Source organism: Diorhabda sublineata, chromosome 2 (assembly GCF_026230105.1).
Source record: "Diorhabda sublineata isolate icDioSubl1.1 chromosome 2, icDioSubl1.1, whole genome shotgun sequence".
Classification (NCBI taxonomy): Eukaryota; Metazoa; Arthropoda; class Insecta; order Coleoptera; family Chrysomelidae; genus Diorhabda; species Diorhabda sublineata.
This window is the reverse complement of record NC_079475.1, coordinates 4,606,390-4,631,586: the sequence shown is the minus strand read 5'-3', so window position 1 is coordinate 4,631,586 and position 25,197 is coordinate 4,606,390. Positions and strand designations below refer to the sequence as shown.

The 25,197-nt window shown below is 31.4% G+C and overlaps 1 protein-coding gene across 1 annotated transcript in view; it reads left to right on the top strand.

Moving 5' to 3' along the window:
• Positions 1-811: 811 nt before the first annotated feature.
• Positions 812-25,197, top strand: part of LOC130453164 (uncharacterized) — a 519,843-nt gene continuing 495,457 nt past the window's right edge. Inside the window, exon 1 of the mRNA XM_056792772.1 lies at positions 812-1,003. The gene's annotated coding sequence lies outside the window, so the exon portion shown is untranslated. The remainder of the gene's footprint in view (positions 1,004-25,197) is intronic.

Here is a 25,197-nt window from a genome sequence, read left to right as displayed (position 1 = left end):
GTCTCAGAAATCGATTCAGATGAATGTCAATAAGCATTAGCGAAACTTCTACTAAATAATCATTCAATTTCATCATCAACTAAGGAAAATGAACCGAAATCTAAATTATATTATCACGTAACATCACGCAAACGATGTCCACTTCAAGGAATTATGATCTCAAACACAGTTCAAACAGAAAAAAAAATAAAATCATCAGATATTCAAGATCATTCGGGTCAAGAAAAAACTGAGATTATTCGGAAAATGTAAAATGTATATTCAATTTATGCGAAGAAACAAATACTTTTGAAATTTAATTTGCGCCTGCACCCCTTTGGTTCATTAGGATACGTCAAGGACAAATTTTTCATCCCAGTGAGATGAAAAATAGAATACATACCACGGGAGAAAAGTAGAGCCGAAAGCTGGACGGAAATGTCCTTTTCCCTTAGGTGCGTAATTTATTATTCATCCATTTGATTTGAACAGATAATGAAGCTATAAATACATTATTCGAATTGAATTAAAATGAAGATATCAGATTATTTCACACCAAGAATTATATCCAATCAGAAAATGTTCGTACTTGTATCAGAGATTTATCAATTTGATATATTTTCCTCCAAAACTGTTTTATTATTCATGACTCACAAATTCTCAAATTTCATGGCTAACCGAGTTTCAATACCTTTAAAAAGTATAAGGATCATTCCAAATTTGAATAAAGTTGCAATCCCTCTCCTCCCTACCCGATGCGTTTCGACGCTAAGCGACGTATTTTCAGCATCCGCGTTTTTGAGATCTTTCAGTCTCTTCAGCTATTCCTGCCGCAGTGACTCTATGTCCCTACAGACGATAGCATCGTGCGGTTAGTATTCTAATACTAATTTCAGCATTATCGAAATATCGCGTTCGAATAAATGTGAAAATCCTTTCTTTCTGCATAGAAAATTGGAAGTGAAACTTGTGTTAAGAGCATCGTAATGTTTACCCTAATGTGATTTACAAAGTATTTTTCTGGGTAAGTTTTTAAAAAAGTTTTGCCTATTTTCAGCACTAATATGATTTTTTGGTCGATTCTGACCCTTTACAATTCATTATCTAGTCCCGGCAACTCTTATAATACACAAACAAATCATTTATGATGTTTTTCAAATCACAATCGCTTCTACGTTTAAGTATACAAAGCAAAGCAAATTTAAACATGTATAAAACTAATTGAATAGAATTAAAATTTTGACTGAATGGCTGAAGTGCTTTTCATTGATAATATACAGCCACAACATTTTTCAATATTCTTTTTTTTATATATGAACATCAATTGCGGCTACCATTTGAAATAATTTCCAGCCACACAGGATGTCTTTAAGAGTTGAACAAATGAAAAATAGGATTTTTAAAATGGAATACACTATCTTTGTTCACATTTTTTCAATTCTAAATGACAAATTGGATCAACTTCAAATGAGGTTTCTTGCACATAAGTTTTGTCGTTCTTCGGGATATTCAATTTCTTGTGTAGAACTTAGATCTTTATGAATCTATTCAATTCCGACAAGTGAAGTTCACAGGCAAGAAACTATCAATTATGATATTTGTTGTTCCATTATTTCATTTCATGATATAGTGTTCAAATATTGGAAGTCACTTTCGCCAAATTCAAACATTATTTCATTACTTCCAATTGATCATCCTATAGATTTTTAATTCATATAATAGCAATCTTAGTATTATAACGCATGTCTCCAAGCTTTCTGCAGTTGTGAAAACTCCACTAAAAATATTGCATTTTTTATCTACTGATATTTATATTTGATTTTAGAAATATCAAATCAGTTAAACGAGTAACATAAGATGAATTACACAAGTTGCTTGAATAGAGTACCATTTTCTGTAGAACAGTAATACCCCACGTCCAAGATAACCTAACATCTCGTCAGGTATAACTGCAGAAGATACGTTCTAAAAGTTCCATAGCAACCATATCTTTAGTCTGATATTTAAAGGATTATGCCCCAAGAGATCTTAAAACAACGTTTTCAAGAATCTTAGGAAGTTCCATCTTTCATGTCACTATTAGAATCTATTATATGATTTCCCACAATCCCCCCATACAAAATGAGGGGAAGTGCCTATTTAAGTGTTATAATAGTAGAAGTTATGATTATTCAATGGATTGTGATTGGAAAAATAAATTCATATGTGAATAACACATATTAAAAAAAAGCTTGCGCCGAAGTATAACTGATGCAGCTGAATCGGATGCTTTCTTATAGTGGATGTGCGTGGGTTATTTTATTAGAGCTGTTGTTCGGACTCTTAACTAATGATTACAATACCAAGATTGTTTCCGTCGGTGATAATTATATCGTCTTCTTATATCAAAACATACCTTTGGTAGATGGTGTCGGTCAGGATATTTTCGTCTATATACGGGACGCCATGGGGATGTTGAAAAAAAAATGAAAACTGCTTATAATAGATATTTTTACTTAAAAGTCAGTGGCGTATTCAAAAATTTTTTTAGAGCACTGCTTTTTAAATTGGGCACAAACAAACAAATGGACATTGAAGCTTAAAAAGCCAAAAAATATTCATTTATTTAATAGTAGGCAATGAATCCTTTCACACAAGCATTTAATTATTATTTAATTTTCACTTTTTTGAATCGCTATGTGATTTAAACCAATTTATTTGATCATATTCTAAGCAAAAACTCAAAATATCATTCTTTAACATAAACTTGAAAATATTGAAAACAAAAAATATATCGATACAGATTCAACATTAAAAACTTTACTTACAAGAATCAAATTAGAAGATTCATTAGAAAAACCAAAAAAATCATATAAATCTAATAAAATTGTTCAAACTCTTGTCTTATATATAACCACATACAGTTTCAATTCGCATTAAGGCATTTAAAATCGTAAACGGTTGCCTTTGTAAGTTTCCGAAAGCTTTTTCGGTTGAGGATCATCTATATTATTATGGCGATTTGCATAAATCTTATTTTTTAAGTATAACCATACAAAGAAGTCTATAATATTCAAGTCCAGTAACTTCGGGGGCCATCTGATTAGCATGTTTGCCAATCCAGCGTCTACCAAAATGAGAACTTAAATATTCTCTAACTACCTTTGAATTACGAGCAGGCATTCCATCTTGCTGATTTCGCTGTGACTCTAGCAACTCTGGCATATTATTTTGTAATATATTTAGGTATCCTTGGGCTGGTAAGTTTCTATCAAAAATTGTAAATACAATTTTAGTACCCCATACAAAACATGAAACAATAAAACCAAATCAGCCTTGTTGCTGTCGTTCAAAAGTAATAAGTTGGTTTTATTGATACCAATGTCTTGAATTTGGCTATTAAATATACCACTGCTACTTAGATGGGATTTATCAGACTATATTACTTCTTTTGCAAAATCAAGATCTTCATTAGTTTTCTTTAAAAATCAATTTGAAAACTCCAATTGTTTAAATGGCTGATCAGGATGAAATTCTTGCACAATATTCACCTTTCATGGTTTAAATGATTTTTCAAAATTTATTGTACTTTTGATTTCGAAACTCCTACCTCTTCGTCTATTTTTCTAGAAGAAATGGGTCTTGCTTCCACACACATAATCTAATGGATTTGGTTTTTAACCGGAGACTTTTAACCCGAGATATGCTGACGTCTTTCTGGAAACCTATTAAGATCTTTTTTATTTTTTGAATTTTATAACAAAATGGAAAAACCTGTTTCAACATATTTGCAGCGCCTTATCATAAGTTTAAAAATTTTGAAATTCCCTGTTTTCACCGTCATTATTGATTTGTATTGACTTCGTTTGTGGCTTAGTTTCCATGTGTACAGTAAACATTTTTATACATATTCAACTTTTATGTATTTGTTAAAGAATTCGTGGCCTATTATTAAATGAACGAATATGGATTTTTCTGTTTTTTGAAGCTGTAATTTATTGAAGATTAGGTAGTGATACATTAATGTATTCAGAAAAAAGTTTTACGTTAAAATATACAGGTTTTTTTCCATTTAAACCATACCTTTTTTAAAATACGCCACTGACTTTCATGTGAAAATATCTATAATAAGAATTCATCATTTTTTTATGATCTTATACAGGACCTGGAAAATAATAAAATCTCCAGAAGTTAACATTCATGTTTTCGCCTTGTATTTCAAGAACAGAAGTTGGAATATTTCTGATTATGGCTTCAGAAGTTTTACAAAAAACTTATATTGGGTCGCGAAAATCGCATGTCTATATCTTTAATAATAGAGATCCATCACACTGGATCATACACAAAGTGACTTTTAATGTTTTAACACTCTCTTAACAAGTAATGTAGTAATTGTTTTGAAATTCTGTTATTTACATTGAATAGATTCATCGGAATCAAACTACGCTCATAACTTCTTCAAAAAATGGAATATCTCAACCACAAGAAAACCTAGGAACATGAAATCCCATTCAAAGTTAACATAATTTTCGATATAGAATCCATAAATGTGATCGAGCACATGGCATGCGATTTAAGAAATTGTATGTTTGATTTGCTTAACTTGTTTTAACTGTACATCTTGGAAGGGCTAGAAATTAATTAAGATGGTAGCTGTAATTCAGGTTCATATGCCATCTAGAAAGAAGTTTTGGAGAATGTAATAGTTTGCCTATTAGAGACTGTATAAATACAAGTTGAAATCCTTTGTGTACAATTCAGTTTCAAAGTTGTTTTATATAATTGAATTTACGTTTTTTTGCTATTTATGAATATTATATTTGATAGATAAATATGCTCCACTAGAAGAAAAAATGTACTTTACGTCTTAAACACCATTTGATAACACAGAATTTACAATTTTAATTGAGCGGTTGTGATACTCATGGAAAATGGAAAGTTTTGAAAAAATTAATATGTCATGAAATCCTCTAGTACTCAATTGCCCTCATCACTTGTTAAGGCTTAAGACATTAATAACTTCTTTATTAATGAATCTAGAAGTGATTTCAAACCAGATGAAGATGTATATATATATATATATATATATATATATATATATATATATATATATATATATATATATATATATATATATATATATAGACGGTGATTCATTAAGAATGTCCAATCTCTGAACTGTAGATTCTAGACCTCAACATATGATGATTCTGCTCAACATGCCTTATTCAAATATTGCTAGTTGTACGGGGTGTTAGATACGGGGTGTTCAAAATTCAAATTTAAATTTTGATTTTCTCAATAATTTTTTATGTTTCCAGAATTTTTCTTTGAAAATTAGCAATTTTCCGTTTTTTGGCGTGAGGAATCATAATTTGCACTCTAATTTAACATTGCTAATAGAGGGCGCTAGTTCCACTTGTTTGTGTTAATTAAATCAAAGTAAACTTTTTTTGGGCTAAACTTACAACTAAAATAATATAAAAATTTTAAAAAGCGTTAAATTCTACCAAAAAAAGTTACTCTTCTGTGATTCATGTAACTCAATCGGTTATCGAGTTATTTTCTTCTAAAAAGTTCAACAAATTTTAATTTTTTCATAAAAAATTTTATTATTCATTAAATATGTAACAATAACAAATTTGTGAACAGAAATAAAAAACTTTAAAGCAAATGCTCAGAATGCCCACCATTTATTTCAATACACTTTAAGATCTGCTTTCGTAAAGATCTCTTAATATCAAATAATCCTTGTCTATTATTTTTAGTTACATCCGCGGCTTCTTCTATTTTCCGTCGCAGTTGTGGAAGAGAAGTAATTTTTTCTTTGTAAACTAATGCCTTCATTTGCGATCAAATTGAAAAATCCGGAGGATTTAAATTAGGGCCTCTTGGTGGCCAAGCAAACTCACTTCCACGACCAATCCATCGATGCGGAAACTGTTCGAATTGTCTTGACGAACTTGTAAAGAACAATGTGGTGGTGCTCCGTCGTGCAAAAACCACATATTTTGTCTCAAAGCGAGAGGTATATCCTCTAGTAATTCGTTTAAATGTTCTTGAAGAAAAACTAAATAAAGAAGTCCATTTAAATTGGTTGGCAGTTCAAAAGGACCTATTTAATAACCACATATCACACCCCACCAAATGTTAACTTTAAACTCGCGCTAAAAATGTGTTTTCCTCATAGCATGTGGATTTTCAGAATCCCACAAATGATTATTTTTATAATTAAATATTCCTCGTCTGGTAAATGTTGCCTCATCAGTAAAAATAATTGTATCCAGAAAATCTGGGTTAACATTTTGTTTATCTTGCAAAAAATGGGCAAATTGTAGGCGCTTTTAGAAGCAAATAACTCGATAACCGATTGAGTTACACGAATCAAAAAAGAGTAACTTTTTTTTAATATTCTTATATTATTTTAGTTGTAAGTTCAGCCCAAAAAAAGTTTACTTTGATTTAGTTAACACAAACAAGTGTATTTAGCGCCCTCTATTAGCAATGTTATATTAGAGTGCAAATTATGATTCCTCATGTCAAAAAACGGGAAATTGCCAATTTTCAAAGAGAAATTTTGAAAACATAAAAAATTATTAAGAAAATCAAAATTTAAATTTGAACTTTGAACACCCCGGAAACTAGCAATATTTGCATAGGGCATATTAAGCAGAATCATCATATTTTGAGGTCTAGAATCTACAGTTCATAGATTAGACATTTTTAATGAATCACTCTGTATATTTAAATTCTTTATAATTGTTTTAATAGTCGAATGATGGCGAAGTTTTAAATGTTATCGAAGTCATTGAAACAAAACCATAATGGTAGTGACGGCCTGAACATACAGTTCGCTACTCCAATAAAAAATACTTGACACACATTTTTAATGAATGTATTAATCGACATTACTTTCCAATTATTTAGAAACATGCCTTTGTTGTTGCTTTACCTGATATTTCTAGACCTTCTGATAATTCTCATTTACGAGGTCTTCATCAGTCTTCATCCCTCAATGTCTAAAATCTGGGAAAAAATCTCAGAAAAGCAAATAATACGTTATGTTGATCATAGTAAAATCCCTTCCAGAATATTCCATATTTCAAATCACAGAATATTTATAGCAATTTCACTGGATTTAATAATTTGATTATCGCCTTTCTAACCTCTGACCATTCAGATAGATCTCAAGAGGTCAAGTTTAATTATGTCAACAAATAAATCAAGATCTCTCTGAAGTTACTTCAATCCCAAAAAAAAAATTTTCAAAGATCAAACCACATAAATTTAGTGCTTCGATTTTTGGCTATTAAGTACAAATAACAGAGGTACTCAATGGCGACTTCAAATTAATATACTTACTCAATTATTGTATAATTCGAACCAACACTCAGTCTTATAGAAGGTAGGATTGCTGGTCTTAAGGACCAAGTTGGTTTTGTATTCAGTTCTCATTTATTGTTTTTTAATTAGAGATACTGTGACAACAAGAAAATCAACTGCACTATTTTGCCTAATCTTAGTTGTATATGAGGTTTAAATCGATGTTAGGATTATTATCTCATAGAAAAGGATTCTTTATAATTAAAATCTAGCAATTTATTTGGTTTCTCTACCATTTATAGTTACTTCAGCTCGGTCAGTGAATTACGTCATCACCGCCGATTTTCTGTATGTGTTTTTTGAAGTGACTGCTCAAAATATTCCATACAACTACAAAAAATAAAGAATTCATTATTGTATCAAAAGTAAAAAAACGGAAATATTGGTGTAATGCAATGAAGAGGGACAATAAAATAAACAAAGTTCTTTCGAGTACGTGTAAAATGTGAAGATCTTAAAAAAAATCAATTCCAAAGTATGAAAGGTTACTTTTCCAGGAAAAGTGTCCAAATTCCAGATTATGAAATAACAAATTTCACAAAGTTTCTCTGTTAACGGGAAAGTTACCCATTTTCCGAATTTCTATTACCAATTATAGAGCTCTATATGACCAAATCTATCTATATGATCAGAAAATTATTCACTGGATATGAAGAAATAAATTCATAAATTATAAATTATCACATTTATATCTGAATCTATGTTAGAAACCAAAAATCAAAAACTTTTGATACGGCATCGAATTGACGAGAAACTGGAAGTTTAAAATGCCCCGACCCCTATCATCAATTAGTTGCCTAACTAACCTCTTCTATTGAAGGTACATTCACACACTTTTCAATTCACTACGTGATTATTCAGATGTTCGTTCTTCCAAATAACATTCTAGATTATGGGAAAAGATTAAATTACAGATTTTAAAATTTTCAATGCGTGTTTATTAATGTCATAAGAAGTGATTAGTATTGAAGAACTTGAGCAAACTGCAAATAAGCAGTCATGTCTCAAGACGATACTCACTTCATTGTTTTTCAAATATGGAAATAAAATATATAAACAAATTCATAAGGGTGCAGTAGAAAATTAACATTCTATCTATTCTTTTTAATATAGATGACGGAATAAGAAAAAATGAAATTGAACATATGAACGAAATTTTCAATCAAAATCCAGTTCATAGTCAAGACTGAAAAATATGATTGAATTTGTTCCCTCAATGTCGAATTGTATGAAATTAACAGAAAATGTCATGTCTCCAGAAACATTTGTTTGATTGATAAAATACTTACCCATTCTATATTCCATCCAATTGATACGAGAAATAACGAATCTAGGAATAGAAAATAATGTATCCAGAAAAAAAGAAATAGTTTGATTGGTGAACAAATAGAAAAAAGAAGAGAGATAGAGAGAAATGCTTTATTGACAACAAATTGTTACAATTTGTAAATAAAAGCTTGTAAAAACTGAAAAACAAACATAAAAGTTACTAAATAGAGATACAAATAAAATAAAATCTGAATATACAGAAGAAAACCACAAAGAGTAAAAAAATTATAAGTAATATTAATAGGTAATAGTTAGTATATATAGTTGTAGTCCATAGCAAAATTAAACAAGTATGCAGCATGTCCGGAATTAGATTTTAAAATAGAAGTCGTTTAGAGAGTAGAAGACATTTTCCAGTGAATATGCCCTCAAATTATTGCGAAATACGGGAAGAGATGATATCGGTTTGATTTCAATTGATTCAAGTGATTGTGCATTTTTTTGCATTGTAAAATATTGAGCACTTAACTAATTCTGAACGTGTAGGTAAGTAGGTGCAAAGACATTTCTGAAATTGGAGAAGCTTTCTCACGAATTAGGCAGATTCAAAGATGAATAAGGAAGGAAGAGTCAGAATTTTCAATCTTTTAGTCCCTGCAGTGAGCCCTGCTGTTTAGTCCGAGTAAATATCTAACAGTTCTCTTTTGTAGTTTGAAGATTCGCTCAAATAAGTGGGTAATAGACTGTTAACGAAATGGATAAGTTTAGTTCTTTGGAATATTTTACATAAGGCGGCAATATGTAACTCCCATTTCATGGAATTTTCAACAACAAGCTCTAATAATTATACCGAATCAACAACGCCAACGGTAGTGTTATTTAATAAAAAAGGCAGCAATGTATTTTTATATGATAAAATTTTGGTTATAGAAAGAGAAGATTAGAATCGCACCATGATTTAAGAGCGATTAGGTCACTAGATATGGTCCTATGAAGTGCTATGAGATCAGGGTTGCTACAAGAGAAACTAGTATCGTCTTCAAATAGACATATTTTACCACTGATGCCTAAATAGGCGATGACGTTTATGAACAGAAGAAACAAAAAAGGGGTCTAATACTGTGCCTTGATACACTCCATATTCTATTGGCTTGCAAGAAGACATCGTTGTATCAACCTTTACAAGCTGACTTCTGTTGGTAAGGTATGACTCAAATCATGCTAGAGGTGTTCCCCTGAAACCGTAGTACTGCAATTTGTTGATTAAAATTTAGGATCAACACAATAAAAAGCATTAGAAAAATCACAAAAAGTTGTTACAGTGGAGTGATGGTTGTTTAAGCTAGAGTAGACATTATTTAGAAGAGAAACCGGATTTAAACATCAAATTTCAAAATGGAAATGTCTCACCAATTATTCTATCATTACTATATTTTTATAATATTGATAAACTCCAAACCATATGGAATTATAATCAAACAATTTCAATTATGCAAAACACTATTCAATAACCTCAAATTCAATCAATTCTACATACATTTGATTCACAGTACAGAGGTAATATTTTCAAATTACATGTGACAGCTAACGCTATTTATCTTAATAATTTTGAAACACATGTCTAAGTTTCAAACTCAGAGATTATGGAGGATCGAGAATTTATATCAGATTCCTTGAAGATCATTTTTTATATTTTATCAAGTTCGCATTCACCTGATCTTTTTTCGCTTGACATATTTTCTCAACAATAGGGTGTTGTCCATATTTGTGACAGTATAGAACGGTTCACTATTTGTATTGAAGATATTAAAAGTAAAAAATTACGCTCTCAGTTTTAACGTTGGCTCTCTCAGTCATCGAATGAACTTTGAACAGAATAGTTCCGAATACAATCTCTCTATTAATTTCTTCATCAAAAAGTATTTCTAATGAATAATGAGATGAGATAGTTCTTAAGTTTGTGATATCATGAGCTGTATTCTGAGCTATGTTGATTGAGTTCTAATACAAAAGTATTTTCTTGAATGAAAACGCGTTTGTGAAATATTGTGACAAATGAAATTACCACATAAACAACAATAGTTGACCATCTCTAGCAAATACTATTGCTGTACTGAATCATATAATTTCAATTTATTCTTACCAAAAACTTACATTCATTAGTGGAGGTGGGACAAATATCAATCATCAAAATTACATTTCATGGGAAGTGGGATATTATTCATCGTAGTCTGTCGTTCATCATTTTTCCAAAGAAATTTCTATTCCACTGATGGCAAACGCCGGTCAATAGCGTGCATACGGAATGTGTTCATAAAGTAACGCAACGCCAATGTTTTGATTTCCTCTAGGTTGACATAGAAAATGTGACTTCAAGTATTCTATCTAATCCAGTTCATTTGTTCAAAAAGGTGTACAAGGGTGCACATCAACAAATAATTTCAAATACCCTTTATATACTCCAGTTCTTCATGATCTGATAAATCAGAGTGAAAACTATCGAGACCACATTCTAACTGATTATTCTATGATTATTGTAGCAAATAATTCACGGAAATATGTGTAAATTTAGTTCCTCCTTCTATTTCAAAGTAACCAACTGTATTTTGAAAAACATGATTAACAACATTTATTATCTCGTCCACAATATCTCCTCAAGTATCCAAAAAAAGTCTGGAAGGATCATTTGTAAAGTTTCGCTGACCACTTCTTCTAATTCGTCTGTTTTATAAAACTGCATTTAAGTAATTTTGAATATGAATACTTGAGAGTGTGATGCACCATTCTATAGAAACCTAATGTTATTTGAATTGTTGGACACTTTGTATAATGCTTAAGGAATCTGTATGAATAGTTACAGTTTTGACGCGATTCTAGTTAGGCCTACTTCAATGTTAGTAATTTGTTTGCGCTTTGGAACGTAACATCAAAAAAATAAACTACACCATCATCGTAACTTCACATGAGAAGAATTTTCATTGTTTCCTGTTGCTGTAGAATTTCGAAAGTATCGGATATATAAATTTCGCTAATGACAATGAGAAGTAATGCATGAGAATACTCCCATTTTTTTGACATGTTCAATTATCTCATAATTTTTTCTGCAACTATCAAATAAGCTAAAGAAAACAAGAGAATATTGACAAGTCGTTACTATTATTACTATTGTTAATTGAATATAATTGACAGTTCGATGTAATGGTATCATTCAATGGTGATTCCCAAATTGAAATATAATGCGAGTAGGTAGTACAGGGCTGTTGTTTCCACAAATATTAATAGTGCACTTTTGTGAGTTTATATCTTCAGTTCCTCTTACAAGATGGATGTATGACTAGTACGAATACTGTTGATGGAGTTGAAATGAGTAGCAGTGCTACTCCTTATCCATTGGGGCTGGCCGCAAGTAGAACAGAAAATTTGCTACCTAAAAAATCTGAGGGAGAGTATAACGCCACATACAATAATGGATTGGAAATCAACGCCAAAAACCAAAAGGCTTTCTACTCGATGCTAGAAAGTACTTTAATTATTCATCATTACATCCATATGAAAAATTATATGAAGCTTAGAGCGTTTCTAAGCCGTCAGTCCGGAGGCAGAAGATCAAAAAAGCCCGGACCTTTAATCTTGTCGAACCAAAATTACCCTTTCTTCTGAGCAAAGTAGGTAATGGAAAGATATATTTCAAATTATTTCATGATTGTTTTGCAGAGTTTCCATTAATCAAGGGTTCATTGGGAGTCTGAACAAGTTATATTCAATGACCATTGAATGTAGAAGATTATAATAGAGCTTTTATAGTCAATTCATCTAGTTATCTAGATCTTTTATAGTTCTTGGATGGCATTCTACGCCGTTATTTCGACAGATGCACTTAATAATAGACCTACTTGGAAGTTAGGAAAAAATCATTATTTTATCTCGATAATTTGCTACAACGGAGTATTGAATCATAAAACGTAAATGGATGAACGAGTAAAATGTACCTGCCTGTGAGGGCGTTTAGTTTAAAAAGGGTACCAGAGACGTGAACTGATCCCTTTTTGTACCCCTTTAGTTATTTTTCTAGAAAAAAAAATTAGCAAAACCCATGAAGGAACATAAATTCGTTGCAAATAAAACAAAAGGAAAACAACATTTCAATTCCAAAGTATCTTTATAAATAATCATGGTAGTAAGAATCGTCTGAAATAGAGTCATCATTTGATTGAGTTATGAAGAGTTGTAAAGAGTGGGATGACACATACTCATCTTCTTCTTTGATAACACGTTCAACATAGTTTTTTCAAAACTCTTAGCGGTCTATTGCTAGAGCTTTCTTAGTTCTACAATCCCTTTACTCAGTTCTGGAAACTGATCACATTTTCTTAATTCTGATTTTATGTTTACCTATGTAAACTTTATAGGTTTAAATATGAAATAGAAATAAATAGAAATGAGTAAGAAGTATTTGGCGCCAATGTGGCAAATCAAAGCAGCATTGTACAGGAGTTATGTTGAGTACTGCGCAGATTAGAACATTAACTCTCATTCCTTGAAAACTTTTCATGAAGAGTCTGGTTTGAACAATCTGGGTTTAAATTGTCTGAAAAAACATTAATGACCTTCTTATCTCATATAAGGCTGGAAACGTCGATGAGCAGTTATACAATCGACACATTACTAAAAAAAATAGAGCACACAATGAGGTCTTTAAACAAAAGTAATGCCCGGCTTGTTTTCCCAATGGATCTTCAATCAATACTTGACAAATCTACCTTGTTAACAAATCATGCATATTACTTTTTATGGCACGAAGCTGGAGGAATAATGATATTACAGTAATTTTGTACAATTTCATCGAATCCAATGTATCAGAAGAATTATTTCGTATAGTGATGGATACATCGCGCAAAATAAAAACATAACTTTGTTAAACGCACTACTGAATCTATCGATAAACAAGGGCATAATTATTATTCAGAAGTAGTTGGTAAGTGGACATACACTGATGGAATGTTACAGCATGCATTCCACAATTGGGCGAAGAATCCATAACAGACAAATTTATTCGCCTGCTGAGTGTATTGCTGCTTGTAAATCGGCTCGCTTAAATCCTCGACCCTATCAAGTTGAATATTTGAAACATAGATATTTGAAGAAGTTTTCGACACTAAAATACCACACTTCAATTCGTCCTGTATACAAAACAGGAGATCCTACTGTTAATGATTCGTGTGCCGTACAGTACAGACCTGATGGAAAACTATACTAAAAACTGAATTTGATGACAATTGCATGGCATTGAAAAAAAAGTCGAAAAAATCAAGAGGTAGGTTCTATAATTTCTCTCTATCAAAATTCCCTGCCGATTAAAAAAAAGTAGATACGACCATTTACAGCAACTGAATGAAGTAATACCTGCGGTCTATCATCTTTTTTATGACACCCTACCGTTTGAAAAAGATTAATTTTTCAAAGTATTTCATAGTATCATTTTATATATTTAATCTTATAATTATAATTATTTTTATTCCACTCTTCTAATTTTCTCCGTTACTTAATTATGATTAGAATGTAGTCAGAATTGAAAAAAAAATGAAACCTACCAAGTCTCCAGAATGTCTTGTTATTTTGGTTCAAAACCTTGTATGTCTGGCTATAAAGTTTATAATTATATTTTTTAGTAAAAAAAATTGTAAAAAAGTCATGACTAACTGTAATTATTGGTTAATCAAAGATCAGTTTACATAATTGGTGTTGGTAAATAATTCAGTGTATATAGTGAAAACTATCAATTATAATTTTAAACGAAAATGTTCCCCTTAAAGTATTTTTTCTTTAACATAATTCAACAAAAAACTTTACCGTTGAGATTGGGAACTCAACAATCTCTCTCACTCCTATCAAGACTGCTTTGTTGTTGAGCGACACCTCCTCTCTTACAACGGTAGTGTAAATTTAAAAATAATATCATTGTTGTTTGGTTGTAGACTTTCCTTGCGCTGTTGTCAGATGTATCTCGGAAACTTAGATTCAAGAGATTTACTAGAGTTAGATGTACGATAATGTGTCCAAAAAAAGGTTGTAGCGGAAGAGATGAATGTTTGGCTCTAACTGATCGAAGCGACTGAATGTAATTTTCCAATGATCGGAAAAATTCACTACAATCCTGCTCAAAGTTGAGCAAAGATGGATGAAAATTAAGAAAAACTTATGAGCAGTGGACTAAATGTGGTATCGTAAGTTGTATTGAGAATTATAGTTTCAATATAACGTCCTAAAGTTTCAATAATCTAGCGTGAAGGACCACTCCGAGAATAAAAATGTTTGTTAACGATTATTTAATCCAGTATATCTCAGTCACAAATGGTGAACATTGATCAACAAAACAGAAATATACAATACAAAAAGAATAAAACAGAAAATAGAATTATCGAGTCCACAACAACAATTTCTTAAAAATATGAACCTTTTGGCAACAGCGCGAGTTTTTATTAGAATTGGGGACGTTATCACTTCACTCCCGGCTCTATTAATTACAGTTAGTAGTAAAAATATAAGTATTTTTATTTATCCGTAATTAATAGAGTTTTAATTACTTGCAGAATTAGGAAGTAGTGATATTAAATAGAATAAGCGAGTTACCCGGCATTTTGGCTATTTAAGCGGTGTGCGACAGCGAAAGTGTTAAAACTTAACACTATGAGTACCATAAATATACCGATTTTATTAGATCGACAACTATAGTTCTTGCAATATCATAGCAGATTATAAAATTTTTTTTGAATAAAACGAAAGAAAAAACCATTTCAATTCCAGAGTACCTTTATAAACAATCATGATAGTCAGAATCGTCTCAACTAGAGTCATCATTTAATTGAATTATAAAGGATTGTGAAGAGTGTGATACCAAATACTCATCTTCTCCTTTAATAACACGTTCAACACAGTTTTTTCAAAGCTCCTGGCGGTCTGCTGCTAGAACTTCCTTTACGAGTTCTACAACCTCTTTACTCAGCTCTGGAGACATTACATTTTAATAATTCTGATTTTCCATGTGTCCATATTAACTCTATAAACGTATATCTAAATCGTTATTATCAAATTCATACCTGTCTTTGCATTTATGTTTACGATTCGATGTTTTCATTAGTAAACAGTGGAGATAATGAATTTTTTCACACATTTATCCAACTACGTAGACTGATGGTTTGTTAGATGTTTACCTAATTTTATACGAGAAGTTAACATTATTTTTCATTTCTTAATTCGGTATGAGTGCCGTGCGTGCGTATTTATGAAATATTGATTATTCCTCACATAACTGTTTTCTGTAATTGATATTCGAAGAACTTAACCTTGTCAGGTGGATCTTACGACGTCAATAAATTATTTGTGCGTTTTTTAAATTTAATTATAACTTATTTGTTCGAGACTCATAGAAAAGACATTTTAATTATGATTGGTTATGGTGATAAAACAGTTACTCTAAAGGAGGTTTGTGAAATTTTTAATAATAAATACTCGGGTCAACACGTTTCGCAGTCTACAGTTAGCAAAATTGGAAAAACATTCGTCAAACTGGACATGTAAAAAATATTGGAAAACAAACAGAACCGTAGATATTTGAGCGGATGTGTGAGGCTCACACTGAATATCCTAAAAATATGAACGTTGGGGCTGGTATCCACAATAAAATTATAAGCCCTTATTTTTTTGAGGGCACTGTTAATTGTGAAGTATCCCTAGATTTTTTTACTAAGTTCTTAGTACCTAAATTACAAAAACTTTTTTCCAGTTGTTAATTATCCAAATCAGATGGATCGATCTATTTGCTATCAAAAAGACAAAACTCCACCGTATTTTGCACGTGCAGCTAGAAATTATTTAAACGAGGTTTTTCCTAATAGGTGGATTGGAAGACGTAAAACTATTTATTGAGTTATTTAAAATCTCATATTTTGATAGACCAAACAATATTGCTGATTTCAAAGTTAGGATAACGGAAGAAATTAACAAAATAACCCCTGAGGTCATATAAAATGTCGTATTAGATTTCCAAAATCACCTAAATTATTGTCTTGAAGTGAATACTGGTTATATTGAACTATTAATTTGATTGTGAAGTACATTGAAGAATACATTATAAACATTATGCGACATTATAATCTTCATTCTACGTGAACTTTTGTGATAGAGATATCAAAATTTTCTCAGTTATGATTGCACCAAATTTAAAAAACTGCTGCTGAACAGGGGAGTCGTTAATGCACAGGTTTTGAAAAAAGTTTTTTCTCCTATTGGTGAACGAATTACAGAAAAAAACTCGAAGAATATAAAATTCCCCACAAGGTACATCAAACTGATTTGCATTATTGTGAAAAGTAAGTATAGGAAATTTAAAAAAAAATTTTTTTCACGTGCATTTTAAATGGTAAAACTTGAAATTGATATTAAGAGCTCTTGATGAGAATTTTTCTTTCTATACGTAGATTGCTTTTTTGCCTAAGCACTGAAAAAAAAACATTTTCCGCAATTGAATCACCCCAAGTTCTATAGTTGTTTCAAGCAGGCCTTTTAGTCCCCTTCCATATCGTTCAATTCGTCGTTATCGCATAAGGTTTTATCATCGTTTGAGTCATTACCACTTTTTTTCGCCTTACTTCTAGCTGTTTTTTGCCTTTCAGTGTTTCATTTTTTTTTTGTTGTTTCTAACATTCAAGCTAATTTGTCTTCTCTCTTCTGCTCTTAAACTTGCTTCAAAGGGATCTTTCTGAATGCCGTTTAGGTCTATTTCTGTTTCCTGCTAGACAGAAATACGTAGAATTGGAATGATTTCATATGAGTTTTCCTTTTGGTTGAATTTCTCTAACCTGCTGAGCTGCAAGGGAGTGGACTTCCATATGATTCAAAGTCAGAAGGAGAATTTATAACTTTTGTGTCAATCTCAGAACAAGAAGGTCCTGGTTGGTTTAGTAATATTTCAGTTCACTAGTTATTTGCGAAACATGAGGGACATGAGTCAATTAGAGCTGAACAGCATTAGGAGCATGTTTCGGTGTTGACATGTTTTCTACAACAGGCATAACAATATCACTGTTTTTATTGTCAGTATCTGGAGCTAATAAATCTTTATCAGTGAATATCAGTGAATTCGGATTTATAGGATATTGATTGGAATCCAGAAATACCAATCGACATTGTTGCAACAAGAGATCACATTATCGGCAGAATTCTTAGTTCTGCTTCTCCGAATAGATTCCTTATTTCATTATTTGTTCTCCTCATCCAAAATTCTTCCTTCTTTTCACATACCAGTATTTTTCTTTCCCATATATTTAACTTATTTTCCACTGCTTTATTAAAAATCCGCGCCTCGGTAGCTTACTGTTAGTTTTATATACTAACAATTAGAATTTTCAAGCATTTATAAAAGAATTTATCACCGCTTGAAGTTGGAAATATTTTGCAGTTACTGAATTATTGCCTGAAAAGTCTAGAAGCGTAAATAAAATAACCTCACCAATTATAAATTATAGCAAACGTACGGACATTTCCAGCCTATTTCATGAAACGATTATCGACTAAAAAATTTATCGATATTATGAAGCACGTTGTTAACTAGAACGTCATGTGTTCAAAACATAATTTTTATTGTTTGCTTTCGTTGTTTTCGATTTATTTTTTATGTTCCTCGTTGGTATACCTAGATATTATGGTATCACAACTTTCATCAATTTATTATACAGTGTGTTTAAAAACTGAAGTATTTTGCACATTATCACAATTTGTTATATTCAAGAAAAATCTGGAATAAAGATATTTTTAAAAATACGTCCATCCATTCAAGTCGACTAGAAGGATCACAGTCGCCCTGATGTTACCTATAAACTGATTGTTTAGAACTTGTAAGTACGAGGATATATTGGAAACTTCTATATTACTATTAAACCGAACAAAATTTCAATGTCAAAATATTTCATTACTCAACATATTCTCCTCTTAATTGGAGACATCTATTACAGCGAACTTGCAACGTCTCTAGACCTTTCTTCTTGTTCTGCAAACCAGACCTCCACGGCTTTTATTATCTCCTCGTTGGAAGAAAATTCACGATCTCTTAAACTTTTTTTCAGTTAAGGAAAGAGTTGATAGTCGAACGGAGCCAAATCTGGAGAATAAAGGGGTGTTCTAGAAATTCAAACCCTAAATCACAAATTTTTTGCATGGCAACATGAGACTTGTGTGCAGGGGCGTTGTCCTGCAAAAACAAAACACCTCTTCAATTTTTCCCGTAGAGTGATCAGTAATGTCGAATAGTAATCTCCAGTTATTGTTCCACCCTTATCCAAAAAATCAATCATGATTACTCCATAGCAATCTCAAAAAGCTGAAGCAAGAACTATTCCAGCAGATTTTTGGACAAGAAACTTCTTAGGTCTTGTTGTTGCTTTGTTTCTGGATCGTAGAAATGTAACAGTTCGGTAAGAAGTCTACATCGTTTCCAAATCGAGCACAGATCGAACGCGATGCTTCTACCCTTACACGCTTTTGGTCAACATCTAAACATTTGGGGGTCCATTCTGCAGCAATTTTTAAGTGGTTCAGGTATCCCTTTTAGCCCAATTCGACGGTCTGATTGAATCATGTCATGAACTGCATTGATATTTTCAGGGACTGGCACAGAAACTGACCTTCCCGATCGGTCATCATCTTCAATGGGAAATTTACCTCTTTTGAAGCTTGTAGTCCAATTTTTCGGTTTTCACAGTTTCGGTGGACATCTTTTTTCTTTTAATTTTTTGCGTAGCTCTAGTTTACTTTTTTGACGTCAAACTTTACACTGACACTTCTAATAAGTTATTGTTTGTTGCTATGGTAACGCAATATTTTGTTTATGCAGACTATTCTATGCAGCGTATATAAGAGCTTCAACTCGCGGCATTTATTTCAGAGCTGCCTACTTTTGTTGCGTAACGTACATACATTTCTGGACTTGCTTTTCAACACTGTACATTTTCCAATCCACAAAGCTTCAATTTTCAAATCGGTTGCATTTCTAGAAATTCACTGTGGTTTTGTTGGTTTTGAATTGCTCAAATCTGTCAGCAAATTTATCTTTTGTAAGTGTGCTGAAGTAATTTGTGTCAACAGTTGCAGTGTTATGAATATATTCTACAAAATGATTCAATTTTTTCTTAAAACAAACCAATTGTTCTACCTAAACAAAAACTGGGTTTCCCTTTTCTTGCAATTTCAGATTTAGGTCATTTAATTTCGCTCTGATACTCATCATAAAGTGAAATTTTTCAAACCACTCGTTAATTCAGGGTAATTAATGCTTTTTTCCATTAGGAATGTATTTATTTCATTCAAGCACAAAGCCAAACATTTCAACACCTCACCTTTGCAAATCCATCTCACACTTATTATGAAAATGAAAATTGGCGTTGGTAGAGTACTTTTGACTATGGTATGCTATTAACAATTTTGATTACCAAATTCATAACTTCAACTATTTAGACTGAAAAAGTCCAAAGTGCTTCTTGTTTGAGTATGCTGTGAAACTCCAGAATTTCGTGATTTATTTTGCTCTGAAGAATATTTGTGTCTCTTTATTTTTTCCTGTTATATTCCTGACTTCATCACTTGCTATTTTATTTAAATTGATCCGATGGTCTTCAAGGTATTTTTGCAAAGCGTGGAAGTTCTTGTTTCAGAACTTGGGAAGACATATATCTGACAAAAAGAACATTTAATGATCCCACGAGTAGAAGCATCTGAAACCTGGTGAGATCTTTATTTAGAATTTCTATTCGAAATCATTGTTATATCAAAATATATCTGCTGCATTAATTTCTTCATTAATTTATGCTTTGTAAAATAAGTGAATAAGTAAGAATAAGTTTTATGAAATAAATGAACAAAACATTTCAATCGGTTTTATTTCTACTTTCAAAGTGAATTTATTTTGGCAACTTATCTAGCCTTGGCAACATTGCTAACGACCTGATGAATTGTGTCACGGTGGAGGAGGCGGAAAGTCGTTTAAAGATAGAAGCCGTGCCCAATCCTCGTTAATAGATTCAGAACGATTTTCAAATATTTTTTTGATAAAATCAATAATATTTGCGTATGGAACTGAAGAGTCACCGCATCACATCCAAAGAGCCACAGGCTGCCGACCCCTGGTCTAGGTTAACTAGATATCAATACATAATCGTATTTTGCATTTTTCATAATCTATTGAATCAAAATTGAATTACCGAGATAAATATCTACACGGCTTCCCTCACTCGCCACAGCTTATTCTGTGGATTCATGTTTGTTTCCCAGCAAGTAAATTTTTTTTTTATTAATATTGTTTGGAAGAATAATTAGTTTGATATAATACTTCCCAGCTGCAACCTAATGAACGAATAATTTTTTCACAGTATTATGCTTAAGTTGGAAAGATAATTGATACACAATAAATTTTGGTCAAAACTAGTTTTCTTCGAATTAATCTTCTGTCTCTTTGCTGTTAAAATAATGTATTTTATTTATATCAATAATACACGTAATTTACCTATTGCACCTAACCAACAAATCAAGATAAGTTTTCATTTTCATTTTTCTTTAGAAAATTGTCACTAGAACCGATTTGGTTCAGATTTGTTTCAAATTTTTGTTCACTTCAGGTTGTTATGTGTTGTTGTGGATAGATGAATAGGCTTTTCCATAAAATAAATTATTGGGTTATTCTTTCAAACAATATTAATAAAAAAAAGTTGTTGCGAATCGAACCTAGGTCCAGAATGAGCTGTGGCGAGCGAGAGAAGAATTTCACTTCATTTATTATACAGTAATTGTGAATAATGAATCACGTGTAGGTTTTCATCACAAACATGATTCATAAAAACATTTTATTTCTAATTGAAAGGCATAGGAAAGTTTTATAGAATACTGATTTTCATGGAATCACGTAATTGGATCATGATATTTCTCAATGCATAATTAACTTAATATTATTTTTCTCATATATTTATGTGGATATAAACTTTCAATATTCCAGTGTATAATATTAATACATTTCGGTTTAGCGATATTCTTAATGATTCTAGGTAATATATACACTAAAAGATAGAATAATTAGAAAACAGCGTTGATATTGTTAAAAAATAACGTTGCATTATCAAATGCCCATAAGCAGACTCACTAATATAATAGTTTAAATAGTTATTAGTATGAAATTCCTATGAAGTGAAATCACAGAAACTTTTCAAATTATTCGACATAACAAAAACAAGATAGAACAAAGGAGTTAAATAAGATCTATCTTCTATTATACAATAAAACAATTGGATAGATACATCAGCTCTAACAAATAATGAGCCTATAATCATTTCTTGAATATTCCAGAATTTGGACACAGAATAGTAAAGCAGTAGTAACCTAAGAAACCCAGCTGTACCTTACATGTACTTTGTGTGTTCTAAAGGAGATCCACTAGAGTAAAAAACAAAAAGAAGTAAACTTCAATTATTGACTCAATAAATTGGATATGTCAGTTATCATTAGAGAAATTAACAAAAAAGTATATTTTAAAAGAAAATCAACGAAAGTTAATTAACTAATAGGGCACATTGGGAACTGAGTCTCACTTCTCAATTTAATGGTTCATCAAAATCAAAGTGGACCTGTTTACGATATTATGTCAGAATCATCCTTTTTGCGGGTGTGATAGAGAGAGAAATGCTTTATTGTCAAAAAATTGTTACAATTTATAGACAAAAGCTGGTGAAATGAAGAGTTTTGTCTATTTTTAGTCTAGTGAGAATGGATTTTACATTTTAACTTTTTCATGACAGTTTCTCGTCTCCTGTAGTGAAGAAAAACATAATCGTTAAAAAAATATCAATTTTCTCAATCAGCATATTTTATTTCAAAATAATTTGCTTTTGTTTTATCTGATTGATGTCTAAACTCTAGGGAGCAATAGCAGTCTCAATTTTTAACTTCTATTTGAAAAATCATGTTCAAAGCTCTATTTTCTTTCACAGTTTATAAGATTTTGAAATTCTCTATAATAGTATAGGATAATGGATAATGTTTACTCTCTTCAGAATATTTTCTGACTGGGCTATCTCTTTTTAAATTTATCACATTTCCTTGATAGTTTTCCCAGTTCATCTCGCAATTTCACATTTTTTTTATACAATGTAGATCTGTCTCTAATATTTTTCTTCGGCTTCTGGACATAGATGAAACTGGAGTTTCAAAACGAGTAGAAACAGGTGTTATATCCGTAATTTTTTATCACATTTCTTTATCTTTTTTTCGTGTATTATTAGCAGTTTCCATTCAATTTTAGCAGCTCTATGTTTTCGCTCTGTCACATCTTTCAGAAGTTTTTTCGTCGGTTGACTCCTCTCAAGATATTTTATTTAAGTTTCAGCATTTCTTTCAAGTTTGTGCTTTAACCTAAATCTCTAAAGACGTTGCTTTACTAAAGGTGACTGCCCATTTTTAAGTGTAGACAATTTTTTCTGATAGGAAAAAGTATAAATGTTCAGTTTGGTTTTAAAAACAAATTTACCAACTCGCGGCAACAGAACTAACACCGCACATCGGCTATCATTCCCTCAAATGAAAAAATGGTGTATATCAAATTTTAATTATTTTATTCTTTATTTCTCTCATTTTTATATAGCAATGCAATGTAATTACGATTATTCTTTGTAGAGGACAATCTTCAATTGAAATTGAATAACAAATTTTCTGTTTAACTAGAATATCGACCGACAGTGTTGCGTAAGTTCTAATTTTGGCTCACTCTCTCTAACATATCGGCTTGTATTTCACGAATAAAAGCTCCAATATTGGTTTCAAGTGCGTCAATCGTTGCTGGTTTATCCCTGTAGACATTAGCGTTAACATGGCCCCACAAGAAATAGTCCAAAGGCGTTAAATTACACGATCTAGGCGTCCAATTGACGGGCCCCAAACGTGAGATAAACTGTTCATCGATGGCGGCTCTCAATTTGGCCATTGTTTCGCGTGCCGTATTGCATGTGGCACCGTCTTGCTGAAACCAAGTATCAGGAATGTCCAATTCTTCCATTTTGGTAAAAAAAAATCATCAATCATCACACGGTAGCGCTCACCATTCAGAGTAACGTTCCGGCCATCGTCGCTTTTGAAGAAATACGGCCCGATGATGCCAGCGGCCCATAATCCACACCAAACAGTGTTTAGGTGTTGGTGGTTCAATGTCCAATAGTGTAAAACTGGATTCGAAATTTAGTTACAAGCTTCCGAATACCTAGTTCCCTCAGCAGGCAGACCAAATTGCCCATAAAATGTAAGTGCGCGATGCACTCTCTTAATCGAACATGAATTTTGATTTGTAAAATTAAATAATTTGCAAGCTTGTTCGTTCGTAAGTCGATTCATGATTAAATTATAGACCAAACTGAACGAGTTTGACAATACCACAAGACACGATTCTCGTGTGATCTATCAAAAACAGTGTTGCCAAAAAGTTAACAACAAAAAAATCATTATATATCACAGCTTCAAATAAAATTAATTAATTTCAATGTATATAAATCTTAAAATATCATTCAATTGGAATAATGAGTTAGTTAGTTAGTAATGAAATAATTCCCAGTTTCCACTGAAATTAATAAATTATTCTTTGAATTTTGAATAATTACGTAAAGGTTTTACATAACTACTTTTCATATCTAATATATATGAAGGTAACGTTTATTCATACACTATACTCATAATAATTTACTAATAAATATCACTAAAATAATGTCTGCGATTACTTTTACTTATTCAACCTTTTTGACTATTTATTTAAGACTAACTATCTACGATACATTATGTACTTATATACCTATCTCAAGAGAATTCTCTAGATTTAGAACAAAAAGAAACAAAACAAATTAATGAATAGACCTTTCTGGAAATTATTCAGAAGAAACAATGTGCATAACCCGTTTGCTATAAAAAAATGTTTACACTCAAACAACGAACGAATCTCTCCATATGCACCTTTTCCAAATTTTATAATTCCATTATAGCTGGAAAGGGCCGGCCTACGATTCATTTTGAGAACTTGTTCACTATGAATCTATGGATCTCACCTACTAGTAAATAAAAAAGTAAGTGAATATTGGAGAATAAAATCTTGTTTTATTTCCCGCATATATTTATGGACCATCATTTAATAGCCCCTGACATTGCACGTGTATCTTTTGATCATTTATCCAATAATTACTTAATAAATGAAGAAAATTTGGATAGATGATGAAAATGTTGATATCTAGTAAAGTTATTCCATTCGCAAATTAGTATGAGTGATATTTTCTGGAACATCTAAGAGGTCTTAATTAGTACAAAATTCAAATAATTATTTCATATAGTTTCTGTATTTATATCAACGTGATGATAATTTCGATTAAATAGTAGCTTCAAGTTGAACTTGTTTTCGTTTACCTTTAAAGGATTTTGTGAGCTCACTATAAACTGTACTTTTTCTCATTCTATTTCATCCGGTTATCCTCAATAACTGTTTTATATGTTGGGAACAGTGATTCTTCTTTATTACAG